At 44.3% G+C, this 26,772-nt stretch overlaps 2 long non-coding RNA genes across 3 annotated transcripts in view; both read left to right on the top strand.

Moving 5' to 3' along the window:
* The window catches only part of LOC143730784 (uncharacterized), a 98,316-nt gene that overhangs the window by 3,170 nt on the left and 68,374 nt on the right, over positions 1-26,772 (top strand). Inside the window, exon 4 of one of the 2 annotated variants that reach the window (XR_013200610.1) lies at positions 7,915-10,425. The exons of the other annotated variant lie outside the window; for it this stretch is intronic. This is a non-coding gene — a long non-coding RNA (uncharacterized LOC143730784). Of the gene's footprint in view, positions 1-7,914; positions 10,426-26,772 lie in introns of those variants that run through there. 2 annotated transcript variants of the gene reach the window in all.
* Positions 19,938-22,458, top strand: LOC143730814 (uncharacterized). The gene is made up of 3 exons (XR_013200652.1): positions 19,938-20,340; positions 20,784-20,838; positions 20,929-22,458. It is a non-coding gene; the product is annotated as an uncharacterized LOC143730814 (long non-coding RNA).

Raw genomic sequence — 26,772 nt, 5'->3', positions numbered from 1 at the left:
GCTAAACGCCGGGCCAAGCGGCGCTCCTGAGACGGGCTGCTCAGGGATGATGGTTGTTTCGCAGGAGGTGGTAGCAGGACCACTCCTTCCCCCGGTGGAGGGCCGGGGGAGAATCTTTTGTTCTCCACTCCCCGCTGCTCACCCACGGGTGGGCAGCACCCTAATGTGGTTAAAGTCAGAAACAATCCCCTCTTCCCTGAGCTCACAGAGTTCTCGGGCGACACAGAGCGCCGCCCACAAGCCGTACTCTCCTCGCCCCCCTCTGTCCCAGAGGCGGTTGACACGGCGTGCCGTCCACGGACCGCTTCGCCCCTGTCCCCCTCTGTCGCCAGACCCCTGGCAGAGCAGGCCCCCGCGGGACGACCAGCCTGGTCCTCCCCTGGCCCCCTCTGCCAGGGCGCGGTTGCTAACTGTGCCCCCTCTCCGGGCCGCTATGCCGTCCACATCTGGGCCAGTTACTCCGCTTCGCTGCCCCTCCGGGGGGACGCCTGTGGCTCGCATGATCCCGTTGGTTCAGTTCCTGGGAGCCTGGCTAGAGCTTCCCCGTCTGTCCCACTGGATCGCGCGTACCGTCAGGCTCGGCTATGCGATTCAGTTCGCACGGTCTCCTCCCCGCTTCAGGGGAGTCCGCTCCACTTTGGTCGGTGGCAATGCCCCTATCATGAGAGCAGAGATTGCCACCCTGCTGGCGAAGGGTGCAATCGAGACTGTCCCTCCAGCCGAGATGAGGTCCGGCTTCTACAGCCCCTACTTCATTGTCCCCAAGAAAACCGGTGGGTTACGGCCAATCCTGGACTTGCGCGTGCTGAACCGCTCCCTTCACCGGATGCCGTTCAAGATGCTCACCGCCAAACGCGTTTTCGAATGCATACGGCCCCAGGATTGGTTTGCAGCGATCGACCTGAAGGACGCCTACTTTCATGTCTCCATTCTTCCTCGACACAGACCGTTCCTCCGGTTTGCTTTCGAGGGGCAGGCATACCAGTACGCGGTTCTCCCTTTCGCGCTAGCCCTGTCTCCTCGCATCTTCACGAAGGTCGTCGAGGCGGCCCCTGTTCCCCTTCGAGAACAAGGGGTTCGCATCCTGAGTTATATCGACGACTGGCTGATCCTAGCTCACTCTCGAGATCAGGTTTGCGAAGAAGGGACCTAGTGCTTCGGCACCTAGCCCGTCTGGGCCTTCGATTCAACTGGGAGAAGAGCAAACTTTGCCCCGTGCAGAGGATCTCTTTTCTCGGTATGGACATCGACTCGGTCGCCATGTCCGCGCAGCTTACGAGGGAGCGCGCGCAGTCACTGTTGACTTGCCTAAGACAATTCGAGGGCAAGAGTGCGGTTCCACTGAAACTTTTTCAGAGGCTCCTGGGGCATATGGCATCTGCAGCCGCGGTCACGCCGCTCGGATTGCTTCATATGAGACCGCTTCAGCTTTGGCTTCGCGACCGAGTCCCGAGGTGGGCATGGCAACACGGCACGTTCCGAGTACCAGTTACTCCGACCTGCCGTCAGTTCTTCACCCCGTGGGCGAACCTCGGTTTTCTGAGGGCCGGTGTCCCCCTGGCACGAGCTTCCCGGCATGTTGTTGTCTCAACAGATGCCTCCACCACGGGCTGGGGCGCCATGTGCAATGGACATGCTGCTGCGGGCTCCTGGACAGGACCCCAGCGGCTGTGGCATGTCAATTGCCTCGAGTTGTTGGCAGTACGCCTTGCCCTGCACCGCTTCCGGGCGTTGCTCAGGGGTCAACACGTACTAGTCCGTTCAGACAATACCGCCACTGTAGCGTACATCAACCATCAAGGTGGTCTACGCTCCCGCCGTATGTCACAACTCGCTCGCCACCTCCTCCTATGGAGTCAGAAGCATCTGAGGTGGCTTCGAGCCATCTTCATTCCCGGAGCGCTGAACTGTGTAGCCGACGAGCTCTCACGGCTTCAGCCCCTCCCTGGAGAATGGCGACTCCATCCCCAGTCGGTTCAGCTGATTTGGGACCAGTTCGGGGACGCGCAGATAGATCTGTTTGCCTCTCACGACCCGACCCATTGCACCCAGTTCTATTCCCTGACCGAGGGCACGCTCGGCACGGATGCTCTGGCGCACAGCTGGCCGCAGGGCCGCAAGTATGCGTTTCCCCCAGTGAGCCTTCTTGCGCACACTTTGCGCAAGGTCAGGGAGGACGAGGAGCAGGTCATTCTGGTTGCCCCTTACTGGCCCAACCGGACCTGGTTCCCCGAACTAGTACTCCTCGCGACAGCACCTCCCTGGCCGATCCCCTCTGAGGAAGAACCTTCTTTCTCAGGGACGGGGCACCCTATGGCACCCTCGTCCCGATCTTTGGAACCTCCACGTGTGGCTCCTGGATGGGACGAGGCAGGTTTGAGTACCCTACCACCAGCGGTGGTGGCTACCATCACTTCCGCTAGAGCGTCGTCCACGAGACACGTCTATGCGTTGAAGTGGAACCTCTTCGTCAACTGGTGCTCTTCTCACCGAGAAGACCCCCGGAGATGCTCAATCAGTGTTTTGCTTTCCTTCCTTCAACAGGGGCTGGAGCGAGGGCTGTCTCCCTCCACCCTGAAGGTCTATGTTGCCGCCATTGCCGCACATCATGACCTCATCGAAGGTAAGTCGGTGGGGAAGCACGACCTGGTCATCAGGTTCCTGAGAGGAGCGAGGAGACTAAATCCTCCTCGTCCTCCTCTCGTTCCCTCTTGGGACCTCTCAGTGGTTCTAACTGCCCTGAAGAGTGCTCCCTTTGAGCCCCTGCAATCAGTCGAGCTTAAGTTCCTGTCTATGAAGACAGCGCTCCTGGTTGCACTGGCCTCCATCAAGAGGGTTGGGGACCTGCACGCATTCTCCGTTGACGAAGCGTGCCTGGAATTTGGGCCGGCTTCCTCTCACGTGATCCTGAGACCCCGGCCTGGATATGTGCCCAAGGTTCCTACCACCCCCTTTCGGGACCAGGTGGTGAACCTGCAAGCGCTGCCCTCGGAGGAGGCAGACCCAGCCTTGGCACTGCTCTGTCCAGTACGCGCTCTCCGCGCCTATGTAGACAGAAGGCAGTGTTTCAGGACCTCAGACCAGCTCTTTGTCTGTTATGGTGGGAAGCTGAAGGGAAAGGCTCTCTCCAAGCAAAGGTTGTCTCACTGGATAGTGGACACCATTGCTTTGGCTTACCAGCAGCAAGGTCGACCGTGCCCCCTTGGTGTGACTGCCCACTCCACCCGGAGTGTGGCGTCCTCTTGGGCTCTAGCGTATGGCGCCTCGCTAACAGACATCTGCAGAGCTGCAGGCTGGGCGACACCTAACACATTCACCAGATTCTATAATCTCCGAGTGGAGCCTGTGTCCTCTCGTGTACTCGCTTCAACCAGCTAGTACCGGACCCGCTCAGGTGTCTTCGCTTGCTCGCCATTCCACTCCACGGACTGGATACGTGCGATATTTCCTCAGGTGAGCTTCTCCGAAAGCCCTGAGCTCCTCCAGCACTCCTGACGTCGGCGCCAGTGTCTATTGCCTGTGCGTCGGCTAGGTGCCTCCCGTGTGCATGGTCCCTCCTCTGAGCGACCCCCACATGTGTATTTCCACTGTAAGCCTCTCTGAGCGTGTGTCTTTCCCTTGGCAAGCCACCTTGCCACCCCTGGGGTTGAAATATTCCACCTGCGGCTGGACACCCCAGTGTTTTCCATATGCTTTCTTCGGGTCATATGTGTATTCTCTAAGTCCCCCCCCTCCGGGCTGGCATTAATTGCATACTTCCCCTAAGCTTGGGATATGCTTCCCAGTGTACCTTGGTATTCCTGTGTTATATGGAGTCCTTTGTCCAGGCTGACAGGGATCTCGATTTACGCAGGGCACTGGAAGACAGCTGAGAAGGTGGCGTGATTAGACTGGTAACCCCATTCGTCGTCATCCGACGTAACTCGGAGTGACAACGAAAGGAAACGTCTACGTTTACGTATGTAACCCTCGTTCCCTGAGTAGGGAACGGAGACGTTACGTCTGCATGCCACTTTCCGCTGTACCGTGGGGATCGGGGATTTCCTTGCCATTGGCTCGTTTTGTAATACTCGAAGTTGATAGGCTTTCTAAGCGAAACCCCATTCGTCGTCATCCGACGTAACGTCTCCGTTCCCTACTCAGGGAACGAGGGTTACATACGTAACCGTAGACGTTTCACCATGACTGAAAGAATGCCTTGAAATTCCTGTGGAAAAACCCTGTATGTTTTGACACTACTGATGCAAACAAATGATGTCACTTACAAAAGACCCTATAGGAAGAAACCCCCCTGAAGGCTTCAAAAGCCCAAAACGTTCCCAAACGTAATTTCAGGAAGAGTGAAACCATCTAATCTTTTAAACTTTCACTTAACCTTGAGCATATAAGTAGTTCACCTCTAGGCTGTTTTGGCATCTCTCCATCTCCCCAACTCCACCAACATCATTTATTTGCTGACTTTAACAGCTTCTTTACATGAAAAACAACATCCGTTTAGGGACACCGTAGAAACATGTACTGTAAGGAGACCCGCGGTGTGTGCAGAGAGAAACAGCTCATTCTAAGCTAATAAAAACATAACGGTTCATTAGGTCTTTATACAGCCCGATCTCACGGCAATTCATACGAATTTTACGAGGTGGCTAATTCGTACGAACGCATACGACCTCACTTGTACGAATCAGTACGATTTTTGCTAAATTTTATTTTACGAGTTGGCCAATTCGTATGAATTTGTACGAATGACCCACCCCTGACCCCGCCCCTAAACCTACCCGTCACGTGGGTTTAGACAAATCGTACAAATTCGTACGAGTGAGGTCATAAGAAATTCGTACGAATTAGCCACCTTTTAATCACTCGTACAAATTCGTACGAATTGGTCGTGAGATCGCTTTGCTTTATACACCACTGAAAACATAGTTATGTTCATGATATTGTATTTCTGTCAACAGATCCTCCTAAATATTACACAATGCACCTTTAACCATGTGTTCATCGTGGTTGTCTTATGTTGTTGAATGTTCGCTGTCTTGTGTTGAACAATCTGTAATGATAATAATAATAATAATAACAATAAATCATACAGTAAAGTGCATGATTCTGAAAAATCTACAGTGGATAATTAGTAGCCTATTACAGCAGATCAACAGCTGAGAGAAGATCACATGGACACACACATTAACCTTATCAATAAAAATCAACAGTATAACTGAACAATGTGTATTGTGAAAAGGTTACATAAGTGAAAAACAAATGTACATATTGAAATGTTTACAAGCTTTTTAGTACTTTTATTTTATTTTATTTATTTCTTTATCATCTATATAGTATTTGTGTCTAAATGTGCAAGTGTGTATATTAAATGTTACTAAATTTACATTTAATGGAAATGTAACCACAGATATAAAGTGATTTGGATCTGAATCAAACAGTGTGTCTGTAACGTAGTGATATACAGAAGATGAGGGTAACAAAGTTTATTCACTTTAATAAACATAAGCCGACAATGCGAAACAGTGTGTGGCACCAACACGTGCGCTAAACACAAACAATAACCGACACCGAACACAGAACTGAGAGGAACTTAAATACACACCCTAATGAACACAGATGAACAGAGCCCAGGTGACACAGATGATAGGCTGCAGGTGCCGGTGATGGGGAATGAGGTGCAGGTGTGGGCCGAGGAGGATGATGGGAGCTGTAGTGCAGATGTGGATTAATGCTAGACAGTGATGATGACAGTGATGATGACAGTGATGATGACAGTGATGATGATAGTGATGATGACAGTGATGATGACAGTGATGATGACAGTGATGATGACAGTGATGATGATAGTGATGATGACAGTGATGATGACAGTGATGATGACAGTGATGATGACAGTGATGATGACAGTGATGATGATAGTGATGATGACAGTGATGATGACAGTGATGATGACAGTGATGATGATAGTGAAGATGACAGTGATGATGACAGTGATGATGACAGTGATGATGACAGTGATGATGACAACTATGTGGTGACTGTGACAATGTCTCTCTACATGTGATTATGAGTATCACAGTTCTGTGAGCAGAGAACTTCACATCAACAATTTTACATTGTGATCAGCCTCAAGATTTGAATGAGTTTAAAATATTTGAGGAAATTATCTGATTTATCAGTCACAGTATTAAAGGGGTGGTTCAGGATTTTGGACATCGCACCTCATTTCCAAGTTATCCTGGGTGTTATTTATCAGTGGAGTCAGTTTTCAAAAATTTTCATCCAGTCCTTCCAGTTGCATAGTTCGCCGGTGCTAGGCTAGCGTGAGTCAACGGTATCTGCTAGCCTGCCATTAAAAACTGTTTTACCATCTCCACAGTTCACCAAAAGCAAATAAATTATAACGCCAGACTATCGATGTAAATGTCAGTTGAGAGAATAATGTTAGAAATCAAAATGTTAGAAATGTCCTCTGCCCTAAAAAGGCGTGACCTCCGAATGCAAATTTCCATTGTTAGCACATATTTCCATGTGAAATAAGTTTTCTGTCTATATAAAGAAATGCAGCATATTTAGACAAAACAAAAGCATGGCGTGACATAAACTCAAAACATGGAACAGACTAGAACGCTTTCCAACAGTGGTTACACAAACAAAACTAGACAAAGACACAGGGCAAACATGAGGGCTTAAATACAGAAGATTAACGACTAGACAAAGGACACCTGTGAACAATGAAACAATGAAGCAATTGACATGACATCAGACAGGGAACACATGGCAGGATCACATGACTAGAACAAGGGATCACATGACATACAAGGAACAAGGAACAAGGAACAAAACCCAAAACGTGACAATCTCACACTCGTGCAGATCCTGTATTTACTGTGATGAAGAATGCAGTGTTCGTCATATCTCAGTGTTTATGATGAGCTGTTGTTGTTATTTTTCAGTGGTTTGATGATCATGTGTTACGGTGGATCAGGTTCAGTGTTCAGTTTGTGTGTAGAAACTGCATTAACACCACCTACACTAAAACTATTATTACATTATTAAATCAGTACTATTGCCCTTTTATTGTAATAAAGTCTTAATAACAATTTTAAGTTATGACCACATTCTTCTTAACATTAAATATTACATTTTACTTCACGTTGTGGCTTATATCCATATAGGCCTAAACATATTAATAAAACATAAAACAAAATACACCCTAAAATCCTCTTCATTAACTCTTCATCAACATCTGTCACTGAATCATAAGTGATGTTTTGTGGCTGTTGTACCTCAATGCCTTTCAAACACACATACAAAATATTAATAATAAAAATAGTGCTAAAAATGAAAACACTATTGTTATAGTAGATTTAAGGGTTTATTTTCATTCACTCTTTCTGTTCAGCTGTCAGAACAAAGAGATCACATTCAACTACATATATAAAGACTTTGTACAGTGGATGTAATAAACTGATCCATGTCGAACACAGCACTGTGGTTTTAATTAGCTTCTAATTAATAAGGGTTTAAATATAGAAGTTTACCTGCATTCAGCTGGTGTTTAGAACATAATTAGTGATGCTGGTCAATTCTAATGATTTGATTAATTCGAGACTACAGAAGAATAGCAACTTTATCTTCATATTTTTTAATATGCGTTAAACGTTTAAACGTTTGTCCACTAAATGCCCAACTAACTAGATTTTCACTGCGAACTCAAAGGCCTTGAGACAGATGATAATGAGACATGAAATCTGACATGAAGATGGATGAGAATCATCATGTCACGGTTCGTGAATTCACCGGCTCCTTCTCGTCTCGTGTAATTGTTATCATGAGTGTGGGCGTGGTCTCTGGTCACTACGTCAATCAGTGACAGCTGTATTATGTTCACAGTTTTCGTCCTGTCTTTGTCAGATCGTTTGTGGAAGTCCCTTGTGTGTTCCCTGATACCTGCTCCTGTCTGATCTCTTATTCATCGAGTGTTCCTGCTCTGGATTGTTCTTCGTGTTCCTTGTTCCTGTTGGATTACCCGTTCTCGCAGCACGTCACGGATCTGGTTTCAACTGTCTTCACTTCTGATCTGGATCGCCCATCAAAGTCCCTGCGCCACTCACTCTGCCACCGTGCTGTGTGTGCCTTCTGACTTTCTGTTATCTTAATAAACAACCTGTTACTCGCTATTACATCCGCCTCTTGTATATCGTCACACATCATGTCTGACATAAAGTATAACTTATCATCTTCTGTGATTTTCTATTGAGAGAATTTTTTTTTATTTGAGGCATCTATTTTGACTGCATAATTCAATTATGTATCTGACTCCAAAATAATTAATCTGACTCCACTGAAGTTGTTGTTACTCTTTAACCTCTTATTTAAGGTAAAAGTCTTTCTTAGATATGTTAGGAAAACACAGGATTTAACCTGAACATTTCTATAAAGTTATAATCACTTTATCTCTGAGAATTATCACTGGTAAAAGAGAAGATTCCCTGACTGTACAGACAAAACAATCTGTGTGTACCATCTACAGGAAGAGTGAAATCTTTATATCTATGAAACAATGTGTGTGTGTGTGCGTGCGTGCGTGCGAGTGTGTGAGTGTACTTCACAGGAAAACGTATCTAAGATCGTTATAGTTCCTTCTAGAACACTTAGGGTGCTTTCACACCTGCCTCATTTAGTTGGGTTGAATCGCACAAGAGTTCGTGTTCCCCCGTAGTGCGGTTCGTTTGGGCAGGTGTGAATGCAGCAATCGCACTCGTGTGCGCACCAAAAGCGGACCAAATAAGCGTACCGAGACCTGCTTGAAGAGGTGGTCTCGGTACACTTTCAAACGAACTATGGAGCGGTTTGTTTGTGGTGAGAACGTGATCCGACCTCGAACTGACCCAACTGCCAAAGAACTGCGCATTTTTGGACTAAACCAGCTGCCGTAGTCAGCTGCGCTGTGCATTATGGGATGAGGACTAATGTTTGTTGACAGTTTGCACTTTTAGCATGGCAGCTCGCGGACAAACTTGGAGTTGTGAGGAGATGCGGAGCCTCAAAAATTTGGTCTGATGACCATATTAGGTCCCAACTTTCTAAAACTCACAAGAACAGGGTAATAACTTGCTAGAGACAGATCCGGTCAAGATAGTTCATTTACTCAGGGAACATCATCAGCAGTACACTTGATAACAACCGATAAATATATATACTAGATGTCGCCTTGGGGTTCTAAGTATGCGTCAAAACCGCCGCCATCTTGGAACAGGGCTCTTGTCATAGGAAGTAGCTAGGAAACGCTGAAAAACCAGACATCAAGGGATTACATTTCACAAGAATGTGAAATTTTGTAATTTTTTTACAAATTCTCTGGACTCAATGATAAATACATGTCTGACCGTTGGAACGAGCCAAAAAAACTAGAAAATCACATTCATGACGATTTATGGTGATTTTGTTTGCGTTAGAGCTTTTCATTGACGCTTATGCTTAAAGAGGAGGGGCTCCCCTGTTCCATGATGGCGGCTCTATTGATGCATTCGTTCCAATGAACTGCCGTAGCCATGGCGACATCTAGTGTCTATGATGACAGCCCAGGTGGATTACATCTGCACCAAACAGGTTCTTCTTAGCTACTTTTAAGCCAAAGTTGAACGGCATTAGATTAGATTGCCCCCTACAGGTCAATCTACAAAAGCTCACTCTAAAACAAACAGCGAAATCTTCGCTTTTCAGCTCTACATAGTAAAAAGCGGCGTGTTGTCTGACGGATTTTCCTCCTCTTTGTTTACTTCCGTGAGTTCTGTTGGAATTTCCCTGCACGTTAATTCTGACCAATTCTGCAGTTATGGAAATACATTCAAGACACTTCTGACCAACGAGTGATGTGGATGTTGTCACGTGACTGCATTTTGGTTCGTTTCATCAACTCATCATGTGATTCGGACCAGAGCAATCAGTGTGTGTGAAAAGGAACCAAACGCCTGAAAAATTCTACAAAGTATCATTTTTCGTCTTTGGTCTGGACCAAATTAACCGAATTACAGATGTGAAAGCACCCTAAAACAAATTAAACCACTAGACCATAAACATAAAAGCAGACGAATGAAGATCAAGAGAGGGAAAAGTGTATTTAACATTTTCTCCTCAATTCTTGTTTGATCAATATTTCCTAAATTATACATAATAATACTTTATTATCTCTATTATGTTCACCACAATTCCATTCAGTATAAGCTGTCAGATGAGTTTAAACCTGGCTGTTTAGAAACACACAAGTAGATAAAGAGCATGCAAAGCAGATACTGTGAACAGTGTGAAGTAAATGATAGAGATGTGTGTGAGACGAGTAAGAGACAGAATCATCCTGTGCTCTAACAGCCCAGAGAATATGTATTAGAAAGATTTAGTCTAAAATAGGCTATAATAAAAACACTGATAGTCTGGTATGACTTCATGTTTGGTTTTGAAGGTAAACACTGTCTAGACCAAGAATAAAACACTCATCAAGTAAACAGCATCATGTTCAGACTTGTGACTCTATTGTTTCTCTTTCGGACACAGAATTCTTTCAACCACTTCTAGATCTGGTTTAACTCTAAACTATGATCAGACCACAGAATCTCAGTCTGGAAAACTCCAGCGAACGCCTGATATCTTCAGCTTTTCTGTAAAGCTTACTCACTGAGTACTGAAGAGAAACCAATGCACTATTTTCTATTTTAAAAAATAAATTATTTTGGTAATACTTTACAATAAGATCCAGTTAGTTAATGTATTAAACAACAGTGGTGGATGAACATATCACATAAGTAAAAGTATAAGGACTACTCATTTTCAATATTACACGAGTAAAAGTACAAAAGTAGTCGGTTACACTTTATTTTAAGGTGTCATTGTTACAGTGTAAATAAATATTTAAGTACAGAATAATATTAATTAACTACATGTACTTACTATAGGGTTAGGGTAGGATTAGCATTTGGTTGAGGGTTAGTTGCATGTAATTAGGCATAATTTACTGTTATTACGATGGTAATTACATGTAACATATGTAACAAGGACACTGTAAAATAAAGTGTTTCCAAGTAGTCTACTTGATTTTTAAGGTAGGCTACTTAAGTATGTTTGAAGTAAAAATTCTTGATCAATAAACCATGTTTATAATTTATTCTAGCCTGCATTAGTCACAGTCATCAGTCAGCACTAATAACAAGAAAGATTAGTGCACACATTTAATAAGTATTGATCTGCAAATAAGCAATTATTATTTATTTTTTTACCTAAAATATCAATTTAAGTTTTCAAATCAATTAATTTGAAAAACTGCTAACAGCGGGGGAGATGCATGAACATTAACTTGCAATATTTGACCTAAAATTTCATACAGATGGCGACGCACATAAATAAAAGTTATTAATTTAGTTAATTTATATATATAGCCGCTCTGGAGAAAACTGTGATGTCATCGTCCAGCTCAGTTAGGGTTAGGTTGGTAAGTAAAGGCTAAATAAAAAAACGTCCCGGGTTACGTATGTAACCCTAGTTCCCCGAAGGGACGGACGCTGCGTGAAATCGCAGTGGGAACGCCCTCAGCGTGACGCGTCTGAAGCATGAATGAAATCAGTCAATGGAGAGAATGAGCGTACGGCGAGTGACGTCATCGACCAGGAAGCTATAAATATCCCCTGAGTACACAATACGCCAGCTTAAAAGTTACTGAAGCAGCGACCCAAGGGGATGCCGAGAGTATGGCAGGACACGCAGCGTCCGTCCCTTCGGGGAACTAGGGTTACATACGTAACCCGGGACGTTCCCCTTCAGGGACTACCGCTGCGTGAAATCGCAGTGGGAACGCAATACCCACATCCCCATACGACCAAATCCCCGTCGTGTGTCATTAGGAGACACAAACCGACGAGAGAACCTGAGCCCCGGGAGTGGAGCTAAGATCGAGGGAATAAAATCTAACGAAAGTGTGCGGTGAGGACCAGCCTGCCGCATCACAAACGTCCTGAAGAGAAGCTCCTGAAAGAAGAGCTGTAGAAGCAGCCATACTCCGGGTGGAATGAGCCCTTACAGCCAAAGTGAAGGCTGATGGGCCGAACCATAAGCAAGTGGGATGGCCTCGACCACCCACTTGCTCATCCTTTTTCTAGATGCAGGACACCCTTTCTTAGGTGACCCAAACAGACGAACATTTGTTCCGATCTCCTCCACAGGGCAGCTCTGTGGACGTAAGCATCAAAACCCAAACTGGGCACAGCAAATTAATTTTCTCCTGGTCTGACGTCAGAAAAGGACGGAGGACAGAAAACCTGCAGAACTATAGGTCTAACTGAAACAGTTGGAACCTTAGGAACATAACCTGGTCTCGGAAAGAGAAAGGCCTTAACCAACCAGGAGCAAATTCCAGGCACGAGGGAGCCACCGAAAGTGCTTGAATATCTCCAATTCTTTTTAGAGATGAGATAGCGAGAAGAAGGATAGTCTTTAGAGTAAGAAACTTTTCCGAAACTTCCTCGATGGGCTCGAAAGGAGCAAGGGAGAGACCTTCTAAGATGACGGCCAGATCCCAAGCTGGTACCCTTGTGCGAACTGCAGGCCTCAGCCTCAAGGTGACACGAAGGAAGCGAGACATAAGCGGGTGTTTCCCGAGGGAACCTCCACTTGAAGGGGTGTGGTAAGCAGCTAAGGCCGCCACATACACCTTCAGTGTGGAGTGGGATAACCCTGTGGAGAGACGGTCCTGCAGGAAATCCAGGACTGTACCAACCGGGCAGTTAACTGGGTCCTGCTGGCGCTCTCCACACCAAGAGGTGAAAAGTTTCCACCTCGCGGCATATAACTTCCTCGTGGAGGGAGCTCTGGATCGGAGGATGGTCTCAACGACCTCAGCCGAGAGACCAGAATCTATGAGCTGGGCCCCCTCAGAGGCCAAGCCCACAGCCTCCATAGCTCTAGACGGGGGTGAAGGATCGACCCACTCGCCTGAGAGAGCAGATCTCTCCTGATCGGTATCTCTAGGGGAGAGCCGTTGAGGAGAGACACTAGGTCCGCAAACCATACCCGGGCCGACCAGAACGGGGCTATTAGCAGGAGACTGAGCCCGTCCCGGCGAACCCTCTCCAGAACTCCTGGGAGCAGAGCGATCGGGGGAAAAGCGTACAAGCGTGACCTCGGCCACGGATGTACCATCGCATCCAACCCCAGCGGGGCTGGATGGCTGAGAGAGAACCACAGCGGGCAGTGTGATGTTTCTCGAGAAGCAAATAGGTCTACCTCGGCAAGACCGAAATGTTTCCATAGGAGTTCCACCACCTCGGGGTGAAGACTCCATTCCCCGGGCCTCGGCCCCTGTCTTAACAGGATGTCTGCCCACTGATTTAAATACCCCGGGAAATAAAAGCTCTCAGAGAAAGAATTTTCCCCTGGGACCATAGAAGGATCTGACGTGCCAGTTTGTAAAGCGGGCGAGAACGCAAACCCCCCTGATGGTTGATATAAGAAACCACTGATGTGTTGTCTGTCTGGACAAGAACATGGTGGCCCCTTAGGTCAGGGAGGAAGTGTTTCAGAGCCTGAAACACCGCCAACATCTCTAGGCAGTTTAAGTGCCACAGACGATGATGGTCCTCCCACAGACCCTGAGCCCACCCGTGAGAGAGGCATCTGTCATTAGCATAACGCGACGACAAGGAGCTCCTAACACAGGGCCTTGGGACAGAAACCAAGGATCTTTCCACATGATCAGGGCGTGATGACACCGTCGCAAACTCACGATCATGCGAAGCGGATTTCCCCTCGGGGAGAATCCCTTGGTCCTGAGCCACCACTGTAACAGTCTCATGTGCAAGAGGCCAAGAGGTATCACGTTGGACGCAGCTGCCATGAGACCTAGCAGTCTCTGGAACTGTTTTACAGTGGATGACTGGCCTAGCTTGACCTGATCTTCTGCAGCGAGAATCAAAGCAATACGAGCAGGTGACAATCGTGCCTGCATCGTCGTTGAATCCCACACTACACCTAGAAAAGTGGTTCTCTGTAATGGAGAAAGAACACTCTTTTTGGCGTTGAGCCTCAGCCCCAGTCACTTGATATGAGCAAGAACGACATCTCGGTGCCGAACCGCCTGTTGTTCCGATTGAGCTAGAATCAAGCAATCGTCTATATAGTACAGAAAGCGGATGCCCTGTAACCTCAGCGGGGCTATAGCAGCATCCGTACACTTCGTGAATGTTCGGGGTGACAGTGCTAGGCCGAACGGAAGAACCCGATATTGGTACGCTTCGACCCCGAAAGCGAACCTCAGGAACTTCCTGTGTTGAGGGAGGATAGATACATGGAAGTAAACGTCCTTTAGATCTATCATGACAAACCAGTCCTCGGATCTGATTTGAACATCCCCAGTGACAGACACAGCGCCCTGTAACGTACTGGCAGGGAACAGCTGGTCTGGACACTCCACAACCCTCCTCGGAGGGGGCGAGCGTCCCTCGGGAAATCGCTCGCCGAGTCTCTCTACGCCCTGTGAAGGCAGGGTTAGTAGAGCAGACCACTGAGGGCATCGGAAAAGACAGGGCACCGTGTTCTTGTGCAGTGAACTCAGGTCTTTCACGATAGGGACCACCCTCAGAACCCTGACGTTCAGCACGTCAGGATTTTTTTTTTTTTTTTGATGAAGTAGTATCCTAACTCCCTGCTGGGTGGGGGACCCATTCCGCCAGGAACTCTACTAAGGGAACCAGCCTCTCGAGGCTAGCCTCCGGATGAACATCCCGAGTGATAGACACAGCGCCCTGTAACATACTGGCAGGAAACAGCTGGTCTGAGCACTCCACAACCCTCCTTGGAGGGGGCGAGCGTCCCTCGGGAAATCGCTCGCCGAGTCTCTCTACGCCCTGTATAGGCAGGGTTAGTAGAACAGACCCCTGAGGGCATCGAGAAAGACAGGGCACCGTGTTTTTGTGCGGTGAACTCAAGTTTTTCCCGATGGGGACCACCCTCAGAGTCCTGACGTTCAGCCCGTCAGGACTTTTTCGACGCGGCCTTTCTGGCGACAATGACTGTCCTCAGATCAGTCCTGCCCCGAGAAGGCCGCGCCGGAGAGCACCCCGCCTCGTCCCTCCAGTTTCTCTGCAGGGGGGCACGAGACGTGACACTCCGCTTCTGCTGTGCTCTTTTTGAAGACGAACTCGACGAAAGACTTTGCTCTGGTTGAACATTCTGCGTGACAGACACAGTGCCCTGTAACGGTGCACCGGCAGGGAACGACTGGTCTGAACACACTAGAACCCTCCTTAGAGGCGGCGAGCGTCCCTCGGGAAAGCACTCGCCAGACCCTTCTACGCCCTGTTTCGGCAGGGTTAGTAGGACGGGCCCCTGAGGGCGCCGGGAGAGACAGGGCACGCTTAAGGGAGGTGAACGCAAGTCTCTCTCGGCGGGGACCCCCCTCAGATTTCCTTTGAGCAGGTCGGCCTGAAAAGCCTGCATAAAAGTCATCGTATGCAAACATGCAGCCGCCTGCCGAGCCACCGAGTAAGCCTTCCCCACCAGCACAGAGGTATATATATTTATTTATTTATTTATTTTTTGGTGGAAGAGCCGGTGCTTTAAGTGAAGACGATGAAGCAGGAGAGAGATAGCTCGCAAGCGTCTCCTCCGCCTACAGTATCGTCACATAACCAGCAGATTTAGCACCAACAATGTTACCATAAGCATTGGACTGATTTGTGTAAATTCTGCTTGAAACCGGTCTAACCCAGGTCTTTGAAACCTTAGCATGAAGATCTGGGAAGAACGGTAAGCACCGGCTAGAAGGTTGAGGTCGTGCAGACAGAAATCTATCATCTAGATTGCTTTTAATTCTAGAAACCTGTCTATCAGCTGGCCACTCGATACTGTTATTTTTTTTATTTTTTTTTAGCTTTTCAACAGCCCGAGATAATACATCCATCAAACCTTCTTCATTTGCAGTATAATGTGATAAACTAGTTTTCTCTGATAATAAACTTTCGACATCCAGCTCCTCAGAACTGGAAAATCTCAATTCAACATCATCATGTGCCTACACCCGGGCAGAAGTAACCGCCGCAGCGCGTGCTTCCAGAGCCGGGTGAAAGGCACTAGATCTCGTCGGAGATAGCTGAGATAGGGCGGAGCCCGTCTCAACGTCGCCAGCGAGATCCATCTGCGAGCCCCAAGACAAACGCCGCCGCTCTGCCTCAACAGAAGCGGGACCCGAGCCTCGGGGAGCTCGCAGCAAATCACTCTCCTCGAAGAGCGATCGCCGCGAGCGCAGAGTTCTCAAGGGAAAACGCTCGCAATGCTGACAATCGACTCCCTCGAGAGCCGACTGGGCATTGCTGCACTCCCAAACAAGCCACACTTAGCTCGTGTGAATCCCCACCCGTGATGTGCCGAGTACAGGGGGGAACACACTTCTTATACTGCTCGCTCATATTGTTTTTTTTATATAAAATATATATAGTGAAAACTCCTGACAAAACAGACAAACACAATCGACAGATTCAGACACACACAGAGCTGCTGAAGTAACTAAAAGCTGGCGTATTGTGTACTCAGGGGATATTTATAGCTTCCTGGTCGATGACGTCACTCGCCGTACGCTCATTCTCTCCATTGACTGATTTCATTCATGCTTCAGACGCGTCACGCTGAGGGCGTTCCCACTGCGATTTCACGCAGCGGTAGTCCCTGAAGGGGAACGGTCTGTTTGAATAAGTACAGCATATTCTTTACTTAAGAAGCGCAAAATAAATAAAGGCTTTAATGTATTTGAGTAGTGGTGAAGAGTGTCTTCATATCCAGTACTGTCTTAAATAGCCTGTGAGAAGCACTTCATGTTGTGACCTGTCACAGGTGATGTGAGGTGACTAGTACAGGAACATGGAGACACGTTTAGCTGCAAACATTTTGTATCGTATCGGCGTTTCGTCCAGATGGATCTGACGTTTTGGGAGCCTGAAACCACAATTTCTTTTAAATCAGGTACCAGAGATGAAAAATCTTGAAACGACATCCTTGCGTTTTCGTGTGTACAGCCAATCCGTGTGTTTGTGAAACGATGATGTCATCACCCCACGTGTCGACTAGTCACACACTGTACGTCACAGCAACAACAACTGCGACTACATGCTTGTGTTCGAGCTGCAGAAGCTACCGAGACTCTTTTATTTCTTTATTTTACTTGAATGTATTTTTATTTTATTTCTTAATTTTACTTATTAATTTATTTACATTTATATCTTTCTCATGCTATGATGCTCGTCTGTTGTCTAATTAAGACATTTCATATTTTGTACCAGGCCATTTATGCTTGTTTATATTGTTTAATAAAGTTCTTGGTTAAAAAAAGAGAAGAAGCTACTGAGCCTAATATTATTGTACAGTGCGCAAAGTTTATGGGCAATTGCTCCAAGTCTTCTTCTCTATTTTTAGTGTATCTCTGTGGCAGAATTACAGCGCCTCATACTGGTCTGGCATGTGTACTACAGCGTTTTAAGTCGGTTTCATGTGTACCCAGATATTTCTTCAGACGACACTGTGTTTACAGAAATTGTTCATTTACACACCAGGACTGACGGAAGGTTGTTCAATCTGAAAGCCAAGACTAAAGTCCGCACAGTACTCATTAGAGAGATGCTGTTTGCAGACGATACGGCCCTGGTGGCGCACACTGAGGAAGAACTACAGCAGCTGCTTTTCCCATGCCTGTAAAGAGTTCGGGCTCACGATCAGCATTAAAAAGACCAATCTCATGAGCCAAAATGTCCCTTCACCACCATCAATCAGTATTGACGACGAGGTGCTGGAAAACACTGACCACTTCAAGTATCTGGGCTCCACCATCAACAGTCACTTGTCGCTTGATAAAGAAATCGACACTCGTATTGCAATAGCTGCTGCAATATTGTCCAAACTGAGTAAGAAAGTGTGGGATAACAACAACATCTCATTGAATACCAAACTCAGAGTATACCAAGCATGCGTTCTCAACACCTTGCTGTATAGCAGCGAAACCTGGACGACATATGCCAGACAGGAAAACCGCTTGGACAGTTTCCATCTCCGCTGCCTGCGTCCTGGGAAGACAAGATCACCAACACATCTGTCCTGGAACAGACAAATTCCCACAGCATGCACCTTTTTTAACTCAATGTCGGCTGCGCTGGATAGGTCATGTGCGCCGTATGAAGGATGGCCGTATTCCCAAGGATATACTGTATGGTGAACTAGCTACAGGACACCGTTCTCTAGGCCGACCAGCACTGTGTTACAAGGACGTTCTCAAGCGTGATTTGAAAACCACTGGAATAAACCCAGAGACCTGGGAGCCACTTGCAGAAAATCGCGGCGCATGGAGAACTACAGTAAGTGCTCTCCAAAGGGGAGAAGTGAAGAGACTCCAGCAGTTGAAGGACAAAAGAAGTCACAGGAAGGAGAGGAAACCAAGCCGTGACTCCAACCCGCCATCCAGCTTTGTCTGCCTGAATTGCAGGAGACACTGTCATGCAAGGATAGGACTACTGAGCCACTCCAGATGTTGCCAACAACAAAATTGACAGAAAAATAAGACAAAGGCGCAGCCATTGTCCTTCGAGACAGAAGGGGCCTACTACTACACCAGACTGTTTTGATCTGATCAAACTTACAATTTTTACACAAAATTGGATTAGAAATGCAAATCACCATTTTTACTCACCAAAAAGAATAAAAAGAGAGAGGATCTTGTTTGAATGGTGATCTATTCCTTTTAATGCTTATGTAAATACCCTCAGCAGAAACGTGTGTACACACACCCAGAATCCCGGCACCTTCGCATGCACAGCTCTTTCTGGCATTTATAAATGTTGTACGCCGTAAATAAATATTACGCATGCACTAAGGTGATCCTCATGACTACACAGCAAACTTAATGGAAAAAGAATGCTTATTACATTATTGCATGACTGATAAATAAAGTAACTAATCACAAATCTTTACTTTAATTACTTATGCATTAAAAAGCAGAATTTTCTCATGTCACACACACACACGAAAACTATCTCTCACACATGCACGCACTCACACACACACACACACACACGAAAACTATCTCTCACACATGCACGCACTCACACACACACACACAGACACACACACACACACGAAAACTATCTCTCACACATGCACGCACTCACACACACACACACACACGAAAACTATCTCTCACACATGCACGCACTCACACACACACACAGACACACACACACACACACAAAAACTATCTCTCACACATGCACGCACTCACACACACACACACACACACACACACACACACACACACACACACACACGCACACACACGCAAACTCTCTCACACTGTTAACTGAAAACTGTTAGACCTCATAGCACTGCTCATTTAATTTGTATCTTTGTTCTATTGTATTTATTTGCTTGTAATTTGATTATTTGTTCTTTACTTGTTTTTAATAATCTAAGTTAGGCTAGTAGGTTTTGCTGTGATATTGAAATTGGAATCTAGAATTGTGAAATTTCACTTGTATCTAAAATTTGTGAAAATGTTGGCAGGACAAATCCTTGGTTTTGAGCCCTGGTATAATGACTGAATGAATATATGTTCATTTTTAGAATAGCCAGTAACTGCATCTGCTTGCCTGAGTAAAAGAGGCATCATATCTTTCTAATCAATTCAGTAAATATTTTGAAAGAAAAAATAGTGTTCATTTTATTTTAGGAATTTGTGCATTTGCCATCATTAAATTACTATAACAGCCATCTGCCACTGCTGTGTCTGTATCTTCTTGTGTCAGTCAGTAGAAAACCAAAAAAACCTTGTGTATTCAAATCAGTTTAATTATATAGATCCTGAAACTGATCAGTATCGTATCGGGCGGGGGGGCTTTATCGTATCTAAAGCTCAACAACTCTCCACCTCAGACTGCACAAACCGAGATCTCAGAGCTGCAGAGGAGATTCTTTCACAAGCTTAAAAATGACTTTTATCTTTTAAAACAATGCATTGAAATCTCAAAATGAAACTGAAATGTAAATCTTTATGGCAATAAATAAATAAAATTAAACTTTAACTCTTACATTGCATCTCTATTGTCTGCAACAGATAATGCAAAAACAGAATTTAAGAGAAACTGATGCATGGCAGAAGATCTGTGGATCATCACGAACTGCAGAAGAATTGAATATCAGGACAAGAGAGAAAGAGGAAAATGACAAAGAGAGATGATGAGACTCAAACTACTGATCCAGGAGCGAAACAGAGTCTGAGACGAGTCAGACGGAACAGCATTAACAGTGGAAAACCAAACTGTGAGTATTTAAGATAAAACACGGTTACACATATTTCATCCAATACTATATTCCTGCAATAGCGGCTGCAGTTTCAGGACCGCATTACTAGCTAAAGCTACTCCAACAGAGAAGGCCTGATTCAAAGGTCTAACAAACAGATCCAAAGGCTAGACATACAGATAAATGATTCATTTTGTATTATCTTTCCACCTTATTTTTACTGTAATAGTGCGCGTGACCATTTTTAAACTTGAATGTGCAAGGCTTTCGGTGTCAGCAGTCTCCAGTTATTATTTATCAAAAACAGTTCATTGTGCTGCTGGATGTTGGTATTTATTTTTTAAATTATTTTAATTTATGAAGGTACTAAAAAACACTTGTTTGTTGCGCAATGGTTTAGTCACACAGACGGAAAACAGCCTCTTTCCAAGAAAACTGATGTTTCTGTTTTTACTGTCTAGTTTCTCAAGATCCAGAGAGTTTCATTCTGATGTCTCAGAGAGATTTACAGATGAGGTGACACTCACTAATCACATACACAAACTAAATTATATTTTACTGTATATTGTTACTGTATGTGTTAATAAGTGTTTTCTCTTAAAACAGGTGCAGTTCCTTTTACCTGATCAGCAAAATATTTCTTAATATTCAATCACTGATTAAAAAGGGATTACTTTATATTGCTTATATGTTAGCATTATTATAGACATTATACAAATATTATAGATCTATATAATCAACCGTTACAGACACTGTTACAGAATAAGAGGTGTATGAATGGGTTTAAAGGGATAGTTCACCCAAAAATAAAAATTCTGTCATTAATTACTCCCCGTATCCTTAATGTCGTTCCAAACCCGTAAGACTTTCGTTCATCTTCGGACACAAATGAAGATCCTTTTGATGAATCTGAGATTTCTCTCCCTCCATTGACAGATTCACAACTACCACTTTTACTCTTCAAAAAGTTCATAAAGTGATAGTAAAACTATGAAATGAGCAGTTTAGTTCAAATTATTAATCATTAATAATTAGTTTTCATTAAAAATATCTTCATTTGAGTTTTAAAGTTGAGCGATGGTCTTACGAGTTTGGAACGACATGAGGATGAGTAATTAATGACAGAGTTTTCATTTTTGGGTGAACTATCCCTTTAATGCATTTTTTTATGAAAGAATCTGACAATCACTGATGTGTAATCACAGTATTACCTGTATGAAATTATACATAAGTAAAACAGTAATTGTTGCAGTACATAATGTTTTTTTTTGTTTGTTTTTTTACTTTTCCAACATTTCATAGTGATGAAAAAATATGTATATATATATATGATTAATTGCAAGTAGACTGGGATACAAAACACAGGAGGGAAACAAACAGACAGATATGACTAACTAAATTCATAACACATCAAGTAAAGTCACTGTAAACCTTTGTACTGATTATATGTATTGATTGTTTGCAGTATTTAATGTTGTACGAGACAGAAATGTTTTATTTCTAAGTGAGGCAGATAATTTCCTAAGTGGTTCTATAGTGAAACTGAGCCAGTTTATACTGTAATAGATATTTTAGTTTTGTCTTTCCAGTTTATTACTTTTTCATTAATATGAATGAAGTGTATTGATTAATGTATTGCATTCAGATCTATCAGAATGGGATGAGGAAATATTGAGGCCTAGGATTGTTAATATACTCAAGACTTCTGACCAGAATTTCTTGACATTATGTGCAGATCCAAAAAGAAGTGAATTTAATTATAACATTTTGTGATGTACAAGTATTAATGTTAGTAACAGTTTACTTTTGATAATATGTGTATTTTCTTTTACAACAACTGTATTCTATAATTACTAGATATAACAAAAATGTATTTTCGCAACATATAGTCTGGATTGGTACATTCTTTATTCCATAATGAAACTGTGTAGTCATGCAAAGCAAGTTGTGAAATCCAACACAAAAAAAATCCTCAGAGCTTTTTGGCATTTCTTGACAAGATCAGACATGAGCAGCTTGCCAAAAATGTATGTATAAAAAATAAACCAGACACTGGTTAGGCTATGTTTAAAAACAAAACCTGCTTCAGATGTGTCATTTCTTTGCTTGCATTAAAAAGTCCCTTTTGATTCATCACTCATAACCAGAGGTTTGTTTTATCATGCCTGAATCAGATTCTGGAAGACTGAGTTTTTCTGAAAATCTATGGGAAAATCTCACAGTCAAACCCAGGCGCGGATTTATGGGCGTGCCTGGGTGGGCACGTGCCCACCCAGATTGACAGGTGGCCCACCCAATCAGATTAATAAAAACGAAATTTTTAATTTGCATAATAATAATAATAATAATAATAATAATAATAATAATAATAATAATGAATTAAGTTTGGCCATTTACGGCCCGACGAACACTTTATATGATATATGACAAGCCTGAGCGCGTCCATCTCTGGCTCAGCGCCAGCCAACGCGCGAACGCACAGTTTGAATCTGGCAGTTATGTCATGTCACTGTACATATTTTGTCCAGACTTTGACACCCTTGCAAGGAGAGGGGGCGAGGCTCATTGTTCACATGAACACCGTGTCTTGGAAAGACAAAGACTTTTCGTCCTATGTCCTATGTCCTATGACATTTTGACCTATGTACGATGTACGATCAAAAATGAAAAAAATCCCATAATGTAAGATAATTTCAGAGTTTTCAGTCGTTCGTCCAAACACACATCCTACCGCTTCTCTCTCTGACCCAGAATCATTTTGCAGGCTCACCTGCCTGCACGCAAGCACGTAGCCTATAGCCTACACACACACACACACACACAGGCACCACACATGTCGCCCGGCCGCACATATCGCGTCTTTTGCGCGCTCAAGTTTGTTATTTCAGATGTAGGCCTAGGCGCTCATAATGGAAGCGACGCGGCCGTGAAAGACATGGTCAGGCATCTGATTGACTCGTCAAACGCATGCGTTTCGACTGCCAAGGGACTCGCGATTTGTCATAAAAGAGCGCGTTGTTAACGTGTGCTTTGTGGTCACGGAAAATGCGCGTCAGAAACGCGCGTTTTTGCATCAAAACGTGCGTCATCGACGTGTGATCTGCTATTTAAATGATATTCTCGGTTTCAAGTTCACTGTTTTTTATTTCAGCACCTCGGACAGTCCCTTAATCCCTTCGTTCGAGACACATCTCGCAAATTTTCCAGTTGTAATTCCGGTAACACTTTACAATAAAGTTTCATACATTATTTATTTATTTTTTTAATGCAAAAACCACAAATTTCTGGCGCGCGTTTTCCGTGACCACAAAGTGCACGTTAAGAACGCGCGCTTTTATGGCAAATCGCGCGTCCCGCATGCTTTATGAATACTTTAGCTTGCCATCAGTGTTGCCAGATGGACGATAATTATCGTATTTGTACGATAATTTTGACCTATGTACGATGTACGATCAAAAATGAAAAAAATCCCATAATGTAAGATAATTTCAGAGTTTTCAGTCGTTCGTCCAAACACACATCCTACCGCTTCTCTCTCTGACCCAGAATCATTTTGCAGGCTCACCTGCCTGCACGCAAGCACGTAGCCTATAGCCTACACACACACACACACACAGGCACCACACATGTCGCCCGGCCGCACGTCAACACTGCTCCATCTAATCCATCCTACATGTTGGGATAAATAGCTGTATTCTTCACGTTTACGTCGTGTACGATAATGTTCTTCCAAATAGATCATTTGGAACTCCTGGTACGATAATTGGACATGTCCAATCTGGCAACACTGCTTGCCATACGCATGTGGTGCAGGCTGCAGCGCGCTCGTTTTTCCAGGCGCGCCTATATGTCGCGGCGAGATGAAAAACATCTCAACTTTTCAGAGAGTGCCGCAAGGTCATTTGACAAAAAACATCCGGTCAGCATCGGTCTTTCCGTATTAACAACTTCGAAAGCTCGGCCGAACAGCTGATCATAGCTGTACAGTGCGGTTTTTATTTCTCATCTCCATAAATATAGCATACTAAACCCTAGATTCAGGCCCACCTCGACTTAATCCAGGCCCACCCATCTGTCACGTTCTGCATCCGCCACTGGTCAAACCACAGAATGCTTCTCTGACACAGTATTACAACAGTGGCATGCACAATCTAAGAGAAATTCACAAGCACAGCTGTGAGGAAATGTAAATCTGAAGAGCCCTGACTGCACTCATGCATACAAGATAGAGAAAGCAGATCGAGAAATACAGACACGATACCCAAGGGCGTAGGTTTAGGGGGGGACGCTGGGTACTAGTCCCAATCAATATTTTGAGATGACAAATTTGTCCCCACCAATATTTAGCAAGCTCCTTTGAACTGCTAGTTTGATATTTGCGCTGCATTTGGATCGATTCCAACGGCCAGGACGACGACAGTACAAGATACGCCGTAATTTGATTGGCGGCGGGTTATCTGACGGGCAGGCTACACGCGCGGGCCAGGACTACTTTTTGTGCTTGCACTCACTGGCAGCGAGCGGGTGGTTTATGCGTGTGTGCGAGCGTGACGACGCCGACGGTAAGTTACCAGGGCTGTCTCTCTGCCTGCCATATACAAAGGCCAGAGTAAAACATTTTAATATTCCGTTTTTTTGCCCCTTTTTGTACTTTGTAGATCAGCTATGTCACCCAAGAAGAAGAAAGGGGACATACGAAGCTTTTTCATAAAGCAGAGTGTAAGTAGGCAAAAATAACTAGCCACACAAATAACTAGCAGTAGCAGTGACTGACCAGGCTTTCAAATGCAGATTCTACTGTGGAAAATAGTATTAACTGGTGATCCTGTTACCCAGGATATTGTTACAGTTAAACCTAGCTTCTGCAATCTTTCAAGGTTAGGAGCATTAATTAGGGGTGTGCAGCACGGATAGACTCATATAAGTCGTGCTATCATGATAGAATGCTACGAAGTCACTGAATGTTAATTAGCCTACCTTAACTTAGAATCTTGCAGTCATAAACAGTGGATCATCTGAGACATTTTTTGTTTCTACATTCTGTTTATGTAATGTATTTGTGAGTGTAGCCTCCTTGCTAGACACATGTGCTGGAAAAACACGTTGGCAATGTTAAAAAAGCGAAAGTGAACACTGTTGGTTATTCAAATATAATGAATCATTACTTGATTGATAATATCCAAATAACAATATCTGGTAGGAGGGTTAAACTTGCTAGCCATAGGATAGAATACAAAATTAATTAGCCATTTTGTATGCAGGAAAGACCGCATCAAACCACAACAGATTTACATTTATTCATTTAGCAGACACTTTTTATCCAAATGATGTCCCGGAAGGGGGGGGGGATGTCCCCACCAAAGCTGAGACCAAACCTACGCCCATGACGATACCTTAAGTTTTGCTCTGGTGATCATCAGCAGATCAACAGCAGAAAGAAGATCACATGAAGACACACACACACACACACACACACACACACACACACACACACACACACACACACACACACACAGACACACACACACACACACACGCATATACAATTATTCAATTATTATACAAATAAAACATTGTATTGTTAAGACTACATTCAGTAGATTTAGGTCTGTATGTGTTATAATATCAATTGCATGACATATTACGCCATTATAAATAAAATAGATATGAATTTATCAATTTTAATAGAGATTAGCAAGATTATTAGCTGTTATTACAGTTATTAAACTCAAAGGGCTTCAGTTTCAGGTTAGAGACTGTTCGGATGCTGAATGAGGATGACTTTACATATCATGAAGCATTAACATATCTGATATGAATGAATCTTCTGTTCTATCAGTGTTGCTTTGTCTTTCCAATCATGATGAACTAGAGAAACTGTGCAGACCATGCAAACTTGGTTATCTTTTGTCATGCAAACCAGGATTAATCCCGGATGACTGAAAGGTCATGCAAGACAAAGACAGATTGAATTTAAACAGTAACAAAAACTACAGACTATATCTACATGTATTAGATGAACCAATGCAAATGTATTGGTCGTAAAAATGATACAGCAAGAAGCACCAAGAACATTTTGAGAAATAGAAAAGAATAGTGAGTATGAGTATAATGTGTCGAATTTTGCCACAGATCTTTAAGGAAAACAGATTACCGCTGTTTATAGACTCACATCATTGTTGGTTTCCACACTTTCTGAAAGAAAAGCACAACTTTAGAGTGATATTAACCCAATAAATAAATGAAAATAAATAGATTCCACATGACATTAAGCAATTATTAAGACCGTTTGACCATTTTTGTGGTATTGGTTTAAGTGAATTGGCCTATCGGTAAGCTCCGCCCCTTAGTTACTGTTGCTAACTTGGACAAACAAACGGAGTTGCTAACTGTCTTACAATTACAGTTATAAGTGTGAAAACCTTGGCCTAAGATGTTTTTGACAAATTT

The sequence above is a fragment of the Siphateles boraxobius genome, unplaced genomic scaffold (assembly GCF_051911475.1).
Source record: "Siphateles boraxobius isolate OS27281-9 unplaced genomic scaffold, OSU_SipBor_1 81, whole genome shotgun sequence".
Lineage (NCBI taxonomy): Eukaryota > Metazoa > Chordata > Actinopteri > Cypriniformes > Leuciscidae > Siphateles > Siphateles boraxobius.
The sequence above is the reverse complement of the archived record's forward strand: the minus strand, read 5'-3'. Positions and strand labels throughout refer to the sequence as shown.